We start from the raw sequence: 18904 nt of genomic DNA on the forward strand, positions 1-18904 counted from the left end.
AACAGTATCAGATAACAAGGCTCCCGCTAAAGTGTGAAAATCACGAAAGGCACACACTCAGTTGTCATCTGTCAACTGATTTTAATCCCTTGGCCAGTAACATCTAGAAATTTCTGGGTTCTCAAATGGAGACAGGGCTTAAAATAATTTAATTCCCATTATAACAGGAAGTGTCCCCCCCCAACAGAAATTCATCAGTAACACAGTCAAACACAATTCAATAGTTAACCCTAAAGAATTTCTAGAGCAATGGTTCTTAACTAAGGGCAATTTTGCACACGCACACCCAATTCAGCAATTTTGCCACACACACCCAATTCAACCAGAGGACATTTGGCAATGACTGGAGATGTGTAGCTGTGTCATAACTGAGAGGGAATTTGCTACTGGCATCTAGTGGGTAGAGTACTGGGATGTTGCTCAATATCCTCCAATACACAGGATGGCCCCCCATAAAACAAGGAATTAGCCCGCTCTCAATGTCAATAATGCCAAGGTGGACAAGCCTCTTTGGAAAAAAGGAATCCCAAGACCTTCAGATGCTGACACATTATCAAACAAGCCAGCCTTTGAACAAACAGAAAGGAAGAGTTGATTTGTTCCCTCTTGATTCAAACATTACTCAAAGGCCAATGGCTTCCTGGTATTCTTAATAAAACTTCAAATCTCTCAGCAAAAATTTTCAAAGACAACAATTTTTGGTTATGTGGCAAAATAGCGTAACAGTCTTGGTCAGTTTTCTTTTCTTTCTTTTACATTCCACAATACTTCCAATTATTTCGTGGTTATAAAAATGAACTAAAAAAAAAATCTGTCCAAAGCTTCATTTTTAAGAAACATAAGAAGAGAGAGAAAAGTGAAATTGGTTTGGTTTATTGTGATCGTAGGATTGTGGGAGAAGCCTTTCCTTTTATTTTGCTTCCCCTTAACATTATAGTATCTGTGCATCTATGCAATACAACTACTTTAAGTTAAATACTGTACGAGGACCTTGAATGGATCCTACATTTTTTATTTTAACATTTTTAAAAGATTTTGTTTATTGATTTTACAGAGAGAAGTAGAGGGTGGAGCAAGAAGTATCAACTCATAGTTGCTTCACTTGATTTGTTCATTGCTTGTCATATGTGCCTTGACCAGACAAACCCAGGGCTTCAAACCAGCGATCTCAGTGTTCCAAGTATCAACTTTATCCACTGCACCACCATAAGCCAGGCTGGATCCTGCATTTTTAAAAACCAGCTATGGCCCTGGCCGGTTGGCTCAGTGGTAGAGAGTCGGCCCGGCGTGCGGAAGTCCCAGGTTCGATTCCCGGCCAGGGCACACAGGAGAAGAGCCCATCTGCTTCTCCATCCCTCCTCCTCTCCTTCCTCTCTGTCTCTCTCTTCCCCACCCGCAGCCAAGGCTCCATTGGAGCAGAAATGGCCCGGGCGCTGGGGATGGTTTCGTGGCCTCTGCCTCAGGCGCTAGAGTGGCTCTGGTCGCAACAGAGCGATGCCCCAGATGGGCAGAGCATCGCCCCCTGGTGGGCGTGCCGGGTGGATCCCGGTAGGACACATGCAGGAGTCTGTCTGACTGCCTCCCTATTTCCAGCTTCAGAAAAATACAAAATAAATAAATAAATAAAAGCCAGCTATGAAATTCTGAGATAATTAGAGAAACTGAAGTATGGCAAGTTCATAGGTGTGATGATGGCATAGTGGTTAGGAGCATGTCCTTAATCTTAGCAGATTTATGTTGGAGTACTAGGGGATAGAATTTCAATATATTGGAAACTTTCAAATGGAAAAGCCAAAACAGAAACACACATACTGAGTATGTGTGAGAGTACAAACTGAACAATTGTTAAGATGTGGCCTTAAAAATTAAAATTAAACAGACACTCAAGGAGAACCCAGGAGAAGTTCTTTAAAATTAAAAGAGCTGAGCAAAAAATAAATACCAAACAACGCAGTGTAGAGGAAGACATCATTCAACTCACAATTATCACTGGACCCAGACTATATAAAAACATCTCTAAACAGAATCAAACTGGAGATGGTGGTCTTAGCTTCATTTTTAAAAAACTGGGTAGCTGCCTTCTACGGATATAGCAAAATAAAATAGGTACAACACCGGCATAAGACACAGCTGGTACTATATAAACCATGTCAAAGAACTCTTGGCACCCTGGAGGTCATGGAAGACCACTGCAAAGTCAGATCATTCTTCTGAACTCTCTCTCTCTCTCTCTCTTTCCCTCCCTCCCTCCCTCCCTCGAAAACTGAGACCTATCCAAGCCCAAGCACCTTAAGCAGGGAAGCTACAGATTGGAATAAAGTATGACTGTCATTCAGGAAAGGAAGAGCTTATCCATTCTATAAAGAGACCAATTCAGGTAAGCTTGTAGACCTTTTCCATGTCCAGTTTAAAAGTATGAAAGAAAGTACTTCTTCTCTACAAGACTTGACACACACACACACCCCATTGCATCAGCTTGTTTTGGAGGAAATACAAATCAAAGCAAATCAAAGGAAAAAAAGAGTCCATGGGAGAAGCCAGTCTAAGCACAAGTTGTGGTTCATATTAATTTTACAAAACTTACTCATTTTTACATATATAATAAGCCAAAAGATTCTAGGCTCCCAGGATCTTTTCAGCATATTTACAAGTCAGAGCTAAAGCCTTTCTATGAATAGGATAAGCTGACTTTGCCAATTCCAATGAAATTTCCCCCAAAGCACAAGTTCATACTGATTTTTCAAGAAACATGGTTTGTCTTACTTAAACACACACACACAATAAAAAGCAAAATATTGTTCAAACTAGAGATTTTTCAAGGCAGCTTGTTTAAAAACTATCAGAAGTTCCACCCAACTAGCTAACTGCACACTCTATAGCAGAGCCATTATACAAAAATCCCTGAAAATGAATCCATACTCACTGCAACCACAAGGACACACCATCAGAAGGCAAAGGGAGGGACAAGATGAAGGTTAGGTAATGGGCTCTGCTCCAGAAATGTGAAGGAACAAGTCATTCAAACACAACAGGGTTGCCAAAGCAAACTTCATGGCCCAGGTGGTCCTAAAACCTCCTCCTGGGTTCTCCTTGAGTGTCTGAATAATGAATCGAGATTGTAAGACTGTTCCCAACTTGAGAGACAGAGATTTAGACAGAAATAAAGATAGATATCTGGATCTGAAAGTAGTAGAAACAATAAAAAAGGAAATCTCAAAAAACCCTGTCACGTCCATTAAAACATCTGAGGGTCTATCATGTGCAGCTATACATGTGCTCAAGTTTAAAACATTAAAGATAAACCATGCCTGACTAGTGGTGGCGCAGTGGATAGTGTTGACCTAGGACACTGAGGTCTCAGATTCAAAACCCCGAGGTTGCAGACTTAAGCATAGGCTCACCACCTTGAGCACAGGGTCGCCAGTTTGAGTGTGGGATCATTGTCATGGTCGCTGCCTTGAGCCAAAAGGTCGCTGACTTGAAGCCCAAGGTCACTGGCTCGGCTAGAATCTCCCAGTCAAGGCAAGTACGAGAGGCAACCAATGAACCACTAAGGTGATGCAACTACAAGTTGATACTTCTCATCTCTCTCCCTTCCTGTATGTCTCTCTCTTGCTTAAAAAAAGATACATCAGCCTGACCAGGTGGTGGCGCAGTGGACAGAGTGTCGGACTGGGATGTGGAAGACCCAGGTTCGAGACCACAAGGTCCCCAGCTTGAGCACGGGCTCATCTGGTTTGAGCAAAAGCCCACCAGCTTGAACCCAAGGTCACTGGCCCCAGCAAGGGGTTACTTGGTCTGCTGAAGGCCCATGGTCAAGCCACATATGAGAAAGCAATCAATGAACAACTAAGGTGTTGCAATGCTCAATGAAAAACTAATGATTGATGCTTCTCATCTCTCTCTGTTCCTGTCTGTCTGTCCCTCTCTATCCCTCTCTCTGACTCACTGTCTCTGTAAAAAATAAATAAAATTAAAAAAAAAGATATATCACACACACAGATGGACAGTATAATAAAATAATCAGGGTAGAATACAGGTGGCAGGTACATGGGTGTTCATAATAAAATTCTTTCACTTTTCCTGTATGTCTGAAATTTTTCATAACAAAATATTGGGGGAAAGCACTTTGGTAAAAGATGAGGAAAATTTGATTTGTAGTTTAAAAAAGGGGGAGATCTTTCCAGTCTTGCCCTCAAGGAGCTTACAGACAATCTGATGCATGGTAAAGAGGCATTATGGGCCTGACCAGGCGGTGGTGCAGTGGATAGAGCAGGGGTCTCAAACTCAACTCAGCATGTGGGCCGCAGAGCAAGATCACAGCTGTTCGGCGGGCCGCACTAGGTCTACAAAAGGCAACTGTTACGCAACACTTTTCTCACTGCAGTTGAAAACAAAAAAAAAATCAGTACAACAAGCACAATCGTACATGCAGTTTACTCAGTGTCACAAAACGACCAGAAACTGTAGTTCGCATCACAACTGCTGTTAACTAAGCTAATATCTAGCTAGGATGCTAGAGAAATGAAAAATACAAGTAGGCCCCTAGGCTTACTTAATTTTATCCAAAATATTTTGAACTTCGTGAATTAGTCTGCGGGTTGCACAAAATTGTTCGGCGGGCTGCATGTGGGCCGCACAAAATTGTTCGGCGGGCCACATGCGGCCCGCGAGTTTGAGACCCCTGGGATAGAGTGTCGGACTGGGATGCCGAGGACTCAAGTTTGAGACCCCTAGGTTGCCAGCTTGAGCACGGGCTCATCTGGTTTGAGCAAAGCTCACCAGCTTGGACCCAAGGTTGCTGGCTCGAGCAAGGGGTTACTTGATCTGCTGTAGCCCCACGGTCAAGGCACAATATTATGAGAAAGCAATCAATGAACAACTAAGGTGTCACAATGAAAAACTAATGATTGATGCTTCTCATCTCTCTCCGTTCCTGTCTGTCTGTCTCTATCTATCCCTCTCTCTGTCTCTGTAAAAAAGAGGGAAAAAAAAGAATTTTTAAAGAAGCATTATGGGGCCAGAGGAGGAAAGATAGTTTAGAAAGATACCAGGTATTTAGCTTGAGTAGCAAGCAGGAACTTTTGAGAAACAGAATTTGGTGAGAGAAGAACAGTCTGGTTTTACACCTACTGGGTTTGGTTGGGTTGCTGCAAGATGCCAAGGTGGGCTTTAGTCACCATGACTTAGACTGGTGAGTACCTCAGATCACAATGATCCTGAACTCTGATGTGGGGAAGATCTTGCAAAGGAACTCAACATCCAACAAGCTAACCCAACAGCTGAAGGGCTGTTTTGTCTATGTAAGTATTTGTAAGATGTTTTAAGCAAGAAAAGGGAATACAGCTGATTTTACTCATGAAGGTTAATATGGGCACAGGGTTTCACCAATGGGTAAACTAAACAACTACTAGGGACAGGGACACCAGCTTAAGCTGGGGACAACCAGAAGATCAGACACATGTCTGATTTTTAAAAAGACTGGGAGAATATCCAGGTTGAGGTGGTGAAGATCCTGGCATTCAGCTATATTTTTGGGGACCACACCAAATGGAATGGCTCTACTTGCCAGCTTCACCTTTCTTGAGGCAGAGGCAGAAATGAGCAGACCACAGATCACTTGCCTACTTCAGCAGGTGTGTTCCAAAGCCTGACTCAAAATCTCAGGAGTCACTTAGAAACAAACTTGACCACCCTAAGGGACAAAAATGAGTTTTGTTTTGTTTTGTTTTGTATTTTTCTGACGTTGGAAACAGGGAGGCAGTCTGACAGACTCCCGCATGCGCCCACCGGGATCCACCCGGCAGGTCCACCAGGGGGCGATGTTCTGCCCATCCAGAGCGTTGACTCTGTTGCAACCAGAGCCATTCTAGCGCCTGAGGCAAAGGCCACAGAGCCATCCTCAGCGCCCGGGCCAACTTTGCTCCAATGGAGCCTTGGCTGCGGGAGGGGAAGAGAGAGACAGAGAGGAAGGAGAGGGGGAGGGGTGGAGAAGCAGATGGGCGCCTCTCCTGTGTGCCCTGGCTGGGAATCGAACCTGGGACTCCTGCACACCAGGCCAACGCTCTACCACTGAGCCAACCAGCCAGGGCCAAATCAGCTGCTCTTAACAGAAGCAGTTTGTCCTTCACGGAAAAATCTACAACTCCACCTAAGACAAATCCAGCCACTTGCAACATTCCTGCCCTACGGTGGATACACCGGCCCAGAGTAGAGCCTTGCAGATGCCGCGTGCCCTCTGCAGCACAAGCTTCACCTCTCTAAACAAACAAGGGGTGTCTTTGTTTAAATTAAAAAAAATAAAAAAATAAAAAAAAAAGAACCTGTCTCACAGGCTGAGATTACATCAACAGAGCACTCTCATTCTCTGCATCAATCCGGGCTGCTCCAGCGGCTTTGAAGCACGGCGCCCTTTGATCTTGAAGTTCCCGCCTGGGGCAAAGCCGATATCATCGCTGTGCCTATGCTGGAATCCACCATCCACCATCATCCCCAGGCAGTGCCGGGTTGGTCCCCACAGCTCCTTCCCACCAGTTCAGGCTCGACCAGGACCAGAATCCGGACCCCAAGCCAACCAATGGACCAGGATCCCAGAGCAGAGGCACCTAAGTGCATACTCTATAGATTAATTAGAGAGTGGGGGAGGGAAAAGAAATGAGCCTTGGGAGGAGACATCATTAACTTAACATTAACCTCTGATGAGAAAAGCATTGGGATTTTTTCAAAGGAATTTTTATATTTTAGAATACTGATATATTTACAGGGAAAAAATGATATGGCTGGCTTTGCTTCAAAATAACATGGGTGGTGGGCACACATGAAACAAGGGGGGCCAGGAGCTGACAATTTTTAAAGTGGGTGATGGTGGCTATGGAGGTACATTGGAGGTACACTGTGTACATGACACGGTTCTGTCTACTTGTGAATGCATGTAACATTTTCTATAAGAACTTGAAAAAGAAACTAACTTCTAACCCTCTGCTATTTTTAAAGGTTATTCCACACAGGCTTTTAATTTAAGACGGAATTTGACACTGGATAGGGTATGGGTAGATCACATCCAACTTTCCTCCTTGCCCCCAAAGCACTCACTAGTGCTACCATGACAGCATGTGGCCCAAAGGGCCAGCTTCTCCAATGCAATCCCTGCAAGGGGTAGGGCACCCCTAAAAGGAGGTCTTCACCCATTCCGGGATCTCAGACTTCCCTATGAGATGGATAAATATTATAGAGTTCATCTCCAGAAAAACACCCACAAACACAGCAGAGCCTAAAAGAAATACCAAACACATTATCAAAATTCATTACTTTCAGAAATTGGATAAAGACATGGCCCCTGGAGTAAGCACTGCAGGTTGCTTCATTTGAACAACTCCTTTCCTCAAAGAGCTACAGGCATTCAATCAGCTAACGGACACCCAAGGCTGCCACACAGGGCCATCATGGGCCATGGCACATCCCCAGGCTGCCTTCCAAGACCGATTTTGCTCCTTACTGGCCCTGTGGCCTTGGGTGTGTCCCCTAACCTCTCTAAGCCTGTCCCCACACTTTATAAATGGAGAGCTATAAAGGACCCCCTATGCTATCACCATATCTTCTGCTACACACTTAACTGGAATGAAATGGAGGGGTGCCAAGAAGGAAAAGGTATATGGGGATGCAAACACAATTCTACCCACAGCTGCAGCTGTGCATGCCACATAAAGATCAGACACAAAAGTGTTAACTGGGACAGAGATATGGTCCAGGACTGTAGGTGTGTTCAAGGCCAGAATTGCATACACATAGGCCAGAAGGCAGAGGAAAGGACTAGGAGGGGTTGGGGAAAGAAAAATAAATCCTTCCCATACAGGTGGATCCATCTTTGGGAGGTCAAACTAAAATTCCAGTGAAGACTATCAACCTAACCTGAATCCCCCAGTCAACGGTATAACTACAAACTATAGAAAGGGTCAAGGAAACAAAATACATTATCATAACAGTTAAATAATTAGATATTTAAAAGAGCCCAATTGTAACAATGTGATAGAGATCCAAGAAATGAGTTAGGGGGAGAGACATAAGAATGAAATATAAGCCTAAAACTAAAAGGGCAACTAAATGAGGAGTGAAATATCAACAGTAACAGATTTAAAGTAGCATGTATGCTAGCTAGCTTTCAGCTGGAAGGTGTCTAGGTCAAAAAATCCCCACTATATTTCCAGTGGAATTACACATATAAAAATGTATACTAACTCCCTGCTTCATTTAAGAACTCCTGATTTAAAAGTATATTAATTCTGGCATAGCACAGACCCTATTAAAATGTGTTACTTGTTTATTAAAATTTTAATCAAGAAACTCACTTATTAAGTCTTTCATTGATCAAGTCTTTTGGTTCCTTTTAACAGAAAAAAGATAGGATTCCAGTCCTATATCCTTACATAGCATCCAGCCCAGGGCCTATGGAGTACTGGTAGGATACAAAATAATTCACAATGCATGCCTCTGACCTCAATAGGCTTACAATCTAGTGAGGAGACAGACAAAAATTAAACAACAAAAAATAACATTATGAAGTGCCAAATGAGTAATCAGACCAGACTGTTTCAAGTTCAGAGGCAGCAGAGACAACTTGGTGCTACAATGGTACAGAAGAGCTTCCTGGAAGCTGAAGCCTTGGATTGCAGAATGTAAGCAAGAGGAGATACAATCATTGTAAGGCCAAAGCCTGTTTGGAGGAGCCATTTGACTGGAGGCAAGGACTTCTGCAGTAGGATACCAAACTGCAAAATGATTAGGAGAAAAATGTCAAGGGCTTTAACATACTAGGGTAAGACAGGGTTTAGACTCCATCCTATGAAGCTCTTAAAAGATTTGTCAAGAGGGGTTTGGGCCCTAAGTAAAACAGACCATTGGGGGGGGGGCCCTTCCTGCCAAAAGAAAAATGGCTGCCCCTCCATAAACTAGAGGGAACCATGTGGTCAGGCTGCCAGTTGTGGTATTTTTTGGTGTGTTTTTTGTTTCTTTTTTAACAAAGGGATGAAGATCAAAAGAAACTTCCCAAATGAGAGCCCTCCTACTCCTCTGACTTGTCATTTCTATTCCTTTCATCTACCTTCCTGTTTGAAATCCAGGTGAAAAGGCGAGGCATGTGACCAGTGGACTGCCTGCCTGGCCCCTGGGTCTGGCCCCATGTGCAACTAGGGTGAAATCATTCAAGCTTTCCTGGTGGCCTCCTTCCTCTGCAGCTTAGGAAATTCAGGGATGGGATCTCAAGTCCCTTGAAGTAAGTGCCAAGTTTGGATCTAGGCTGGGGAAGACCAAAGCCTATAGCTAAGGTTTCCTAGAGGTGCAGGCTAAGCATCTGTGCCCAAGACCAAGACCTTCAATTGTAAGAAAGCCAGAATTACAGAGCCCTGAAACCATCTTCCCTCCTTTTCAAGAAGAGAGAAAAAAGCATACATGTTATAAATACAACACAGAGAATTGGAAATCAGAAAAATTTTGAGAAACCACATGGCAAAAAGCATTTATTTATTTATTATTGATTTGTTACTCCACTTACTTATGCATTCATTTGTTGGTTCCGGTACCCTGACCAGAGATCAAACTCATAACCTTGGCATATCAGGATGACACTTTAACCAACTGAGCTACCTAGCCAGGGCCAAAAATTATTTACATCTATTCAAATATAACTGATCAGCAAGAGTTAACTGATGAACATAATATGGGTCAAAACTTCCATTATGGGAAGGGTTCAATGTTCCGTTTCTTTCCTCCCTCAGAACAGTTTCTGACCAGGGTTGGGCATAGAATTCAATTTAATTCTCCATCACTTATTTTAACTTGTAGCTAATTAAGAGTAAATAGTCTAAAATTACTTGACTGATATCAGTAGGTAGTAACACCTTGGGTAAGTCATTTCACTTCCTCGAGCCTAGTTCCCAATCACCTATAAAATGGGGACAAGAACAACTTACCTGCATAGGGCTGTTATGAGGAAAAAATGAGATCAATTCATGTTGGGTGCTTAATGTAAGGTCTGGCACAAATCATCAATAAATGTTAACCAAGTGATATTTTTAATCAGGGGCCCTCACGTCTTGTCTAAGAGAGAAGGAGGTAGTATAAGAGCATTTCCCAGGGAAGAAGACACTGCAAACCCCAGTTCAGAAAGAACTTGTGTGGCCCCATCTGTGGGGAGAAACAGGTTGGCATTCTTCTCAAGAATATAACAGCTGCCTCTCCTCCCATCTCACCCCAACCCCTCCACGGCTGCAAATACTCAAGGATTAAGGAGACATTCAAGCTTTGTTCCGTCTCATTTCTGCTCTGGCATTCTTCTCTTTGGCCCCTTTATCCTAAATGCCATTTCTGTTCAAGAGCAAGCCCCTCATTAGAGCAGTGTCTTGCAGTTTCTCAAGGTGTTCCCAACCCTTTATTTCCACTGGTCCTTACTTTACTGAAGGGGAACCTGAGATTTAAAAAAGTCAAAGCATCATGTTGGGTCTCCAAAGCCCCAAGAGTTAGAGCCCAGAACTTCTGACTCCAATGGTCTTCTGGGCTGCTATGTTCTGATGTGACTCAATCAAAGATAGGTTTGAGGCAGCTTTCCTACCAGCACAGGGGCAAGAATCAGGGCTGGCCACTTCAGGACCAAGTGGAAACACTTTGGCTTCACACATACTCCGGAATACCACCACCACTGGAGCAGCCCCAGGGAGCAGTGCAGTCAAAGGGATATCTGCGCCAAGTTTGGCGGCTGCCTTCTAACTATCTCTCTTGTTGAGAAATACTCCTTTCGGGGAGACTTTAAACACAAACACACATACACAGAGAAAGCCAGCTGTGACTGGGCTGGAAACTGAAATATGTCAGCAGAACCAACCAGTCTGGTGGGTTACAATAAAGGCTGGGGGCTCAGACTCACAGCAAACTCCCTGGAAGAGAAATGCATGCAAGCCCCACTCCAGGTTTTACTCTCCACCAGGTTTTACCCTTCACCGCTTCTCCCAACACTTCAAAGGAAGTATTTTTGTACAGCCCAGGGAGGAGTGTAAACTGTCCAGCTGCTTCTAAAGCAGAGATGTTAACCCTGAAAGGGCCGCTGGCCTCACAGGGGAGGGTGTGAGGAGAACAAGGTCCTGCGGAGCCTGGAGCCTAGTGTAAGTCCCCACACTCTGCCAGGCCTGCCCTTTCAGCCCACACCAAGGGCACGGCTCTTAAACCACTACAGAAAGGCAGGGCCTCAGTTCCTCTAAACACGCAAACAGCTAGTTATAAATACCCTCCCAGGCTGGAGGTTCAAAGGATCCAGCAGTTAGCACTTCAATGGAAACTCCAGCTAACAGAACAGGCCTCTTTCACAGTGTCCCTCCCTGAACCATGCAAGGAACTGAAGAGCCCAAAAGCTAACACAACAAAACTTGCCCCCAAAAGTCCAACTACTTCAGGCGTGGCAACTAGGGGAGGACATTCTAGCAACTGAGCCCTTTCACAGTGCTTTGAAGAGGGGGGCTAACCCTTCCCATGTACTCGAAAGAGCAAGCCAGGAAATCTTCCCAAGGGGCAGCTAAGGGAAGATTAAAACCCTATACTCTACCAGGCCTTTTTAAGAGCTTTTACATACTCTTAAAATTCTTTGCCTTAGAGAGACTGTATTGGACCCAAATTTAGATTTAACGTTCTTTAGTTACCTTTTGAAATTCGAGGGATCCTGCCAGGTCAAATTAAATGGATGTTGCACTGGCTCTCCACTGTTCACCAGTGATTTGACAAATGTTCCTGCATAGACCACCAAAAACACAGCCACTTGTGGAGCTGGCAGTCAGATCAGCAATGGGCTTCTCTCAAGAGCACATATGTACCTTGGTGCCTTTTGGTTTATTCCCAGCCACTCCATCTCAAATCACTGACTTTTACTAGAAACCCCCGGGGCATCCCAGGAGGTCTTGGCCCGGTGGAAAGCACTCAGGTGGGGCTCAGCTCCTAGCACCTGGCTGCAAGCTTCTGGGCAATGGGAGAGTGGCAGGCAGGTGGGTGTTTGCCCCATCCCACTGGCAAGAGCATCCTATAATTTACTGACACTGAAAAGTATACTATAAATAGTTGGTGTTTGTAATGTTGTCAGGCCTCCAGAACAGAAGGGGCCTAACAGCTGTGTGGGGCCAGAGCTCTAGGCATCTCAGGGCTACAATTTGGAAATCCTGGGTGGTGTAGTCAAAACATCTTCAAAGAAAGAAACTCCAAGAGTGTCACACTCCATCTGAAGAGACAGCAGTAGAGGGAGAAAGTCTGTCAAAACTATCAATCAGGATTTACAAAATCACCCTTTAGCAGAAAAGTGAACAGTTCTGGGAGTCTTTTCACGGGAAACTCCAAAATTCAACAGCAAAAGAGGAAGAGGCCAGAATAGGCCCCTAAACCCTCAGATGCTGTTTCTGACACATTTATCTCTAAGATACAACAGGACACTCCTGATTAAACAAGCACAAGATAATTAAAAGGATTCGTTTAGTCATTCAACAAACTTCTTTTTGACCTTTGCTCTGCTAAGTACTGAAAATACAAAGAACAAAACAGATGAGCCTTTTCAACAGGATTTCTAGTGGAGGAGATGAGCAATAAAAAGTAAAACAATCTCCAAAAGTGAAGAGGCTACCCTATAATTTTAAATCTAATTACACTACAGTTTGGCATAAGAGTATGTACCTAAAAGAAGTTATATTCAAGTAACCAAGTTACTTCTAGGCTCTCAGACAGCAATTACACTTCAAAAGAATAAATACATCTCTGCATTCATTTGTTCTTTTGAAATAATTATCCCCATTGGCTTTCCTAAAACTGAAGAAGTATGAGGATGGGCAAAAAGTGGTGAATAGCTTGACCAGGCAGTGGTGCGTGGATAGAGCGTTGACTGGGACACAGAGGACCCAGTCAAAACCCCGAGGTCGCCAGCTTGAGCGTGGGCTCATTTGGTTTGATCAAGGCTCGCCAGCTTGAGCCCAAGGTCGCTGGCTTGAGCAAGGGGTTACTCGGTCTGCTGTATCCCCCTGGTCAAGGCACATATGAGAAAGCAATCAGTGAGCAACTAAGGTGCCACAACAAAGAGTTGAGGCTTCTATCCCTTTCTGTCCCTCTCTCTGTCACACACAAAAAAAAGTGGTGAATAAACTTAGATCCTGAGCACTCAATTCTAAACATAAATGCCTGAGTCAAAAAAGACTAATGGTTAGCACTGATCTCATGCATGGACAAAGGTGCATGGTTTGCATGGTGTATTTCTGTGTAGGTACACATGCACATGTGTCGATGGTCACAATTAAAGGGCAAAAATTAAAGATTTACTAAAACTTTGCAGATCTATTTTTAAGTATTTTTTAATTTTCAGAAAATTAACCAAAACATTTACTGATGCATTTTTAGAATGAACTCTATCTGGAATATCACAAGCAGCCCAGGGTACTGTACATTGTCTCTCCTTAACTTAAGCACATCCAGAAGAATCCAGGATGGTAAGGGACCTCAAAACTACCTCAAACAGAAAAAAATGGGGGTGTAAGGAGAAAACATATTTTGCTAGTTTTATTGGTGGTGACAGGCAAAGGATAATTCCCTTCAAAGCTCTGAAGAGCCATCATGTCTTAGTGGTTTTATGTTATGGACTGAGATGTGTCTCCCAAAAATTCATGTTTAAGTCCTTACCACCTAGGACCTCAAGAATGTGGCTATCTGGGAAAAGGGTCTTTAAAAACATGATTAAGTTAAAACAAGTTCATTCAGATGAGCCCTAATCCAATACGGCAGATGTCCTTATTAAAAGAGGAAATTTGGACACAGAGTAGGTGGGAAGACCATATGAAGACACAGGGAGAAGACAGCCATCTATAAGCCTCAGAAAAAAATCAACACTGCCTTCTAGCCTCCAGAACTGTGAGAAAATAAATTTCTGTTTAAACCACTAAGTCTATAATACTTTGTTCGGACAGCCCTGGGACACTATTACTAATACACTCAAAGGCAGAATGAGAACCAAGGAGAAGTCAGGTTCTCTGTAAGTAAAAAGTTTCTGACAATCAGCACCCAGAAAAAAGAGGATGTCTCTTTAAGGGGTGTGTTATGTGTGGGATGGGGTGGGGGGTGTTGAGAAGAGACTGAGCCCCACCCTAAATGCAACAGCAGAGCCTGGGGCCTCATCAAAAGCCAATGAGGCAGGCCCTGGCCGGTTGGCTCAGTGGTAGAGCGTCGGCCTGCCGTGCAGGAGTCCCGGGTTTGATTCCCGGCCAGGGCACACAGGAGAAACGCCCATCTGCTTCTCCACCCCTCCCCCTCTCCTTCCTCTCTGTCTCTCTCTTCCCCTCCCGCAGACGAGGCTCCATTGAAGCAAAGTTGGCCCAGGCGCTGAGGATGGCTCCATGGCCTCTGCCTCAGGTGCTAGAATGGCTCTGGTCGCAACAGAGCAACGCCCCAGATGGGCTGAGCATCGCCCGCTGGTGGGCATGCCGGGTGGATCCCAGTTGGACGCATGCGGGAGTCTGTCTGACTGCCTCCCCATTTCCAACTTAAGAAAAATACAAAAAAAAAAAAAAAAAAAAAAAAAGAAGGCAATGAGGCAAAAGGCTGGATGCATGGGGCTAGAGAGAGCTTAGCTGCTGACAATATCCATCAGGTAAGTCAATCTCAACCTAAAACAAAAAGGCCCTAAGTCAACACTCTATGAAATATGACACAGAGTTGAAGAATTTAAACTCCTCATCTCAGAGTCTCCGATAGCACATCATAGGGGGACTATCTCAACCCTGCTCATGTCATTCTTCCTACAGATTACTAGAATCAGAAGAGCATATTTAATCTTTTGCACATTACCCAAGGTAGACAAAAATGAAAAATGCATGTCTATTCAGCTCAGTTCAGTACCTCCAAGGTGGCAGGCCCCTAAAACCTAGTAGCCAAATTCAAAGCCTAAGGCTCATAGTTGAGGACAGCCATCCCAAATCCAAGATGTTAACCCAGCAAAGAATGGCTGGAAGATCAGCCAGAGTGCTAACATGCATTTTGATCAACTCTAACAAGCCAGTTTTGGGGGGGGGGAGATCTAAGAAATTGTTCTATGCCTGACCAGGCGGTGATACATTATAGAGCGTTGGACTGGGACACGGAGAACCCAGATTCGAAACCCCAAGGTCGCTGGCTTGAGCATGGGATCATAGACATGACCCCATGGTCGACGGCTTGAGCCCAAAGTTTGCTAGTTTGAAGCCCAAGGTCACTGGCTTGAGAAAGGGGTCACTCGCTCTGCTGTAGCCCCCTTCCCTAGGTCAAGACTCATATGAGAAAGCAATCAAAGAACATCTAAAATGCCACAACAAAGAACTGATGCTTCTCATTTCTTCCCTTCCTGTCCGTCTGTCCCTATCTGTCCCTCTCTCTGACACTGTCTCTGTCCAAAATAAAAAAAGAAATTGTTCTACGTGTATATGTGTAAACCTAATGATATGTCATTTAAGACTTCCCCAACCAGCCTGGCCCATGTGGTGCAGTGGAAAGAGTGTCAACCTGGAATGCTAGGTCGCCAGTTTGAAATCCTCGGCTTGCCCATTCAAGGCACATACAACAAGCAACAAGCGAGCGATAAATAACTAAAGTGAAGCAACTAGAGCTGATACTTCTTGTTCCCCTCCTCTCTTCAAATTCAATAAATAAAATCTTTAAAGAAAAAAAAAAGGACTTCCCAACTACCCAGGTACTCCTCTATCTTACCTTCCCTCACTTACAGTCCTCATGATCCCTAAAACTCACCAAATTCCCACATTCACTAAATCCCAACAAAGGCGCTCCTTCCTGCCCTCCTCCCTGACAAATACCCACAGAACAAGATCTTTAGGGTTGGGCTGTGCTTGCTTTGGTATCCTTTCATAGTGGTTTGGAGGGTATTTCTATTTCTGTTTAATCCCTTCATGAATCTTGCCGTACCCCTAGAAATTAAATTCCTCAAGGAGAGGCACTGTTTCTTGGCTCTTTTATACAACTCCCCACCCCATCATCCAGGTAGAGAGAAGACCACAAACGTGCTAAGTTGAAAATAGAAGAAACAGTTCTATCATAGTTGAAAAGCACTCAGGCCACTTTTACTGGTCATGACTATATCCCAGTGCCCTGCAGGAAGTTGTAAGTTAACAAAGTCTTGGCTTTCCACACTCATTATTCAATGGGACACCAACTGGACAAACACAGACCTTAAACCAACCTAATACCAACTAGCTGGAGAAGAATTTCCCCTAGCACCTTGCAGCCTTTGAGAGAAAGCAATTCTGTGATCAAATGTATTTGGGAAATGCCAGATTAAATAGAGTTTGTTTAGATTCTTTTTCAGTAGGATTTTTCAGAACTACTATACAGCATGACTCTCCAAGAGGGGAGGATAATAAACAACAGTGCTCTCAAAGTTAGTTCACCATGTAACTCTTTTTTTTTTTTTTTTGTATTTTTCTGAAGCTGGAAACGGGTAGAGACAGTCAGACAGACTCCTGCATGCGCCCGACCAGGATCCACCCGGCACGCCCACCAGGGGCGAGGCTCTGCCCACCAGGGGGCGTCGCTTTGCCGAGACAAGAGCCACTCTAGTGCCTGGGGCAGAGGCCAAGGAGCCATCCCCAGCGCCCGGGCCATCTTTGCTCCAATGGAGCCTTGGCTGCGGGAGGGGAAGAGAGACAGAGAGGAAGGCGGGGGGCGGGGGGTGGAGAAGCAAATGGGCGCTTCTCCTATGTGCCCTGGCCGGGAATCGAACCCGGGTCCCCCGCATGCCAGGCTGACGCTCTACTGCTGAGCCAACCAGCCAGGGCCACCATGAAACTCTTTCTACAACATTCCAGACACATTCTTCAGAAGATACCCTGAGAAAAGCTATCTCCAGGCATAATCCAGAGAAATCTGCATTTGGCTTTAGAAAGTGTGACTCTGTTTCAATACAGGTATGCGTGAGACCCTAAACATTCGCAACATTGCCAAGCCAAAATAAATCACAAGTCACTCAGTAAAGACCCCAATCAGCAAGAACTGGGGAACTGTGTCCCTGAGCCTGATGGTCTTTGTCAGTTACCGAAGGAACTGTCTTACTGGGACAACAACTTAGGCAAGGCAGATTCAGCCTCGCTATCCCAGAGTGTTTACTCTGCACCTGACATCTTTCCTAGGGACAGAGAAGCAATAATTGAGTGCTTTGGTTAAGAGGAGGGCTCCTTGATGTAATCCAGCAGAGCTAAAAGATAAGACAGAAGGATCAAGCTTTAAAAAAAAAAAAGGCTACTTAAGGAATAAAAGTCACAAGGAGCTGGAACTATGAGAAGCAGGGGAAAATGAAAACAGAAAATTAAGCATCCTTGTGAAAATTCCGCCTGGACTGGCCCAGTTCATTCTGCACCTCTTGCCCTAAATAAAAAAGCTAACACGTGCTTCGGTCCTGGCTAGAACAAGCAATGTTTCTGGAACAACTTCACCTTGGTTACATATTTCTACTTTAAACATTCCAAAGTTGCTAAAGGCCTCCCAGGAGCATCTGCTCCTGTTTCTTGGGAGGGAATTAGTTCCTGTGGAAAGTGTTTGTTTAGTTTGATTACAACTTTGAAGAGGGGTAGGAATTCTGGCCCAAAGAATTTAATGGCCAGGCCCTTCTCTTACATAATTTGTAAACAAACAGAGTTTATCCCAGTGTGGCTCATTTGGTTCAACGGCTGGATTTAGAAAAATATATTCCTCATTCATTTGGAAGAAACCACAGTAAGGCCTGTCAATAACCAAAAAATGTCCCATCTAGCCTGTCCCTCTACTGCCAAATCCTAACAGACCTTAAAATCTCTCTTCTGAAACCCTGGACTGTCAACAGAGCCCAAACTAAAGGGTGCTGAGAAGAACTTGAATGGCAGCTGATGAATTGCTCCCCCAAGCGTCTATACACTTAGGGTATATTAAAAAAACTCTTGGGGAAAAAAGGCCACAACACAAATTTCCCCAAGGTGTCGTGAATGGTCAAGTGTACAGGTAGAGAGCAATTTGTCACTAATAACAGTTAAAGGACAAAGTTGGCATGTGATTTATTTATCTTTAATAAAGTGAATTCAAGGTTGTCACTAGAAAGTCACTTACTCCCTTACATTCCAGGTTGCTTTGGAGAGAGGAGTGACTGCCAGGGCCCCCGAGTGAGCGCTTGTCTGCTGTGATTACAAACCACAGCTGCTGGAGATCATGGGGCATGGGGAGGGGATGTCATCAAAAATCCAGCAATACATCATCTCTCGCACACGGTTATAGGACTCACTAGTGTCCATAATAAAAGTCAAATGCCTTTCCTGGAATCAAAGGACCTCCCTTAGTCCATCCCTACTCACCCTCTTAAGTTTCCTCCCTGATTCTCCAGCTTGAGTGAGTCTCCCTTTCCTGTTCCTACTGGCAGATCTTCCCTACTCACCTCTAGGAATCTCACTCAACCTCCACGCCCAGTTTGCAGATGTAAGGGCTGAGAATCAGGTAGACTGGCTCCCCTAGAGTCCCGCTTAAGTGTTGGGATTTGGGATCTGGGATTGGATCAAGGGAGCAGATAAGGTCTCTTGTCTTCCAGCCATAGCCTCATGCTACCACCAGCACATTCTACACCAGGCAGATCCGGGATTTATATAGTCGCTATACCGTAAAAGCTAGAAAACCACTGTCAGATGCCAACCCAGCTTAGGTCTCAGAAATAAGAACATCTTTCCCCCACCGATGACCAGCAGGGGCAAATCTAAACACCAGCCTTTTTTAAGAACCCAGCTGGAAACAAGGACGATTTTCTATATTTCTAGATACTTTCGCTCAGCCCCAGGCATGTGGTGCTCACCATCTCAGGGACACACTTTGTTTTTCCCACTGGCCCATAAGCCTGCCC

General features: G+C 44.4%; 1 protein-coding gene and 1 non-coding gene across 2 annotated transcripts in view; one reads left to right on the forward strand and one right to left on the reverse strand.

The window, feature by feature from the left end:
- ZNRF3 (zinc and ring finger 3) overlaps positions 1–18904 on the reverse strand; it is a 168017-nt gene that overhangs the window by 120014 nt on the left and 29099 nt on the right. The window lies entirely within an intron of this gene.
- TRNAG-GCC (transfer RNA glycine (anticodon GCC)) lies at positions 14200–14275 on the forward strand. The gene has a single exon. It is a non-coding gene; the product is annotated as a tRNA-Gly (tRNA).

This window comes from Saccopteryx bilineata, chromosome 2, assembly GCF_036850765.1.
Source record: "Saccopteryx bilineata isolate mSacBil1 chromosome 2, mSacBil1_pri_phased_curated, whole genome shotgun sequence".
NCBI classification, from domain to species: Eukaryota; Metazoa; Chordata; class Mammalia; order Chiroptera; family Emballonuridae; genus Saccopteryx; species Saccopteryx bilineata.